Source organism: Carlito syrichta, unplaced genomic scaffold (assembly GCF_000164805.1).
Source record: "Carlito syrichta isolate Samal-C Ts95f unplaced genomic scaffold, Tarsius_syrichta-2.0.1 Scaffold303210, whole genome shotgun sequence".
Classification (NCBI taxonomy): Eukaryota; Metazoa; Chordata; class Mammalia; order Primates; family Tarsiidae; genus Carlito; species Carlito syrichta.
Window position 1 is genome coordinate 376398 of NW_007247306.1, and position 2641 is coordinate 379038.

The 2641-nt window shown below is 41.5% G+C and overlaps 1 pseudogene; it reads left to right on the forward strand.

Annotated features, from left to right (window-relative positions):
- Positions 1-580: 580 nt before the first annotated feature.
- Positions 581-1528, forward strand: LOC103260455 (annotated as a pseudogene).
- The last annotated feature ends 1113 nt before the right edge of the window (positions 1529-2641 follow it).

Genomic DNA, 2641 nt, shown 5'->3' on the forward strand with positions numbered 1-2641 from the left:
ATAAAGGTACTAAGGGAAAGATTCTCTTCTCCTCACAGAGTAGTTTATTTAAAGCTTCCCCTTTTTCCTGAAAATGTATGGTGTGTGAGTTTTCAAAGATACAGCATAAGAGAGGAAAAAGTCAAAGAGAAGAAATTGGATTTTGTCTCTTTTACATTTACTGTCCTTGGTAGCACCTATAATCGTGATATTTGGAAGCACGACTTCAGGAACTAGACAATTCTAGAACTTTTTAGTTTACTGTAAAACATGTTGTATTTCTCTAACCTCCTCACTTTGATTTATGGTGTGTGTGTGTGTGTGTGTGTGTGTGTGTGTGTTCTTTAAAACAAGACTTCTCGTCTGTACAATAGGTCCCTTGGAATTTTGTAGGGGCTTGTTAATTAGGCAAACCAACAAGTACTTATAGAATTTCTAAGTGCCCAAAGCTGTGCTAGACCTACTTGGATAGAACATTCTCTGGGCATGGAGGTGGGTATTTTGGCTCCAGTCTCTACTTCTTTGATCTCACACAGTGTTCTCTCATTGCAACTGCAAGGGAGTCAGGAAAATGTCCTCTTCTTTCCTCAGAAGGAAGGCCATGCATAGCCGAGGCTGGAGAAATCACAGCTCTGTAACTGAATTTATCCTCTTGGGCTTCTCCAGAAATCCCAAGACCAACTGGATCCTTTTCTTCCTTTTTCTCTCCCTCTACTTATTTACAGTCCTGGGCAATGGGCTCATTATTACCCTGATCAGAGTGGATGCACACCTCTAGACTCCTATGTACTTCTTTCTTAGCATCCTTTCTCTACTGGATCTCAGCTATGCTACTACCACTGTGCCCCAGATGTTGGTCCATATTGTAAGTAATAATAAGACCATTTCTTATGTTGGGTGTGTGGTCTAGATATATGTTTTCCTGACCTTGGGTATTACCGAGACCTGGATTTTTGCAGCAATGGCTTATGACAGGTATGTTGCCATATGTTATCCACTCCACTATAGAGTCCACATGAGCCAAACCTTCTGAATACTCCTAGTAGTCAGCTCTGCCCTTTGTGGTCTCACCTGTGCCCTTGTCTACACAGTGTTTGCAATGGATCTGCCCTATTGTGGCCCCAATGCGATCAACCACTTTTTTTGTGAAATACCTGCTGTTTTGAAATTGGCTTGTGCAGACACATCCCTCAATGACCAAGTGGACTTTATCTTGGGTTTCATCTTGCTCCTGGTCCCATTATCCCTCATCCTGGCTTCATATATTTGCATCTTCTTGGCTATTCTAAGGATTCGCTCCACCCAAAGTCGGATCAAGGCTTTCTCCACCAGTGCCTCACATATCACTGTAGTCACTGTGTTCTGTATTCCATGCATGGTCATGTATATGAGGCCTGGCTCTGAAGCCTCCCCAGAAGATGACAAGAAGCTGGCTCTGTTCTACAATGTCATCTCAGCCTTCCTTAACTCCATTATCTATAGTCTATGGAACAAGGACATGAAGAAGGCTTTCCTCAAGTTAATTCAAATGAGTGAAGACACCCAATAGACTGTGGACTAGGACTATGTGCAGTGCCTCTGGTCTTCTAGCTATACCACCCACACTTTCACTGGAGTCATTGGAGTGAATAAGGACTACTGGAATGAGCAAGATATTTAGAAAAGGCACTTTCACATTAATTTGCTAATGGAAACCCTGGGAAAGGACTCAGAGAGAATGATGTTCAAGATCATTGACCTTCTGCAGCTTTGGAAAAGAAATCTAATGTCTCTGAAATTGAATTTCCATATCTGTACAATGTGTTTTATGCTATTCATCATGCCTAAACAATAATAGCTAACTTTATTGAGATTTTTCTACATGAAACTCACTAAGTGCTTTATATGTACTTATTTTCATTCTGTTTTTGTTTGTTTGTTTGCTTGTTTGTTCTGAGTAGGAATCTCACTCTGTCACCCAGGCTGGAGTGCAGTGGCATACTCACCACCACCACTGCCTCAACCTACTGGGCTCAGATGATCCTTCCACCTCAGCCTTCCAAGTAGCTGGAACCACAGGCATGCACCACCATGCCCAGCTGACTTTTTGATTTATTGTGGAGACGAGGTCTCACCATGTTGCTCACGCTGGTCTTGGACTCCTGAGCTCAGGCAATCCTCTCTCTCAGCCTCCCAAAGTGCTGGGATTATAGGGTGAGTCACCACAACCAGCCTATTTTCATTCTTATAATAACTCTAGAAGTAGGTATTGTTATCTCTTTATATAGATAAAGAAACTGAAGCACAAGAAGATTAAATAAGTTACCAAATGTCACCCAACTTGAAAGTTACACAGCTGAGATTTGAACCCACGTAGCATAGTTCCAAGACCCAAGCTCTTATCTTTTATAATATGCCATATTTCATGTAGCTAGGTGAGCTTTTTGAGGTTCAGCTGAGATAATAGATAGGATACTATTGAAGAAAGTTAAAAAGACTGGAACTATTATTCTAAGTTACAACTAGAGGGTCAGATCCTTGATGTCTAGTGCTCTGTTGGGTGCTTTAGATTCTCCTCACCAGGATTCTGTAGCCTAAGCAATTGGCATTGTACAAGGAATATTAACTACTCAATAAAGGTTTGTTAAGTGTTTTCCCCTCAGCTCCACCTCTATTCTTGGTC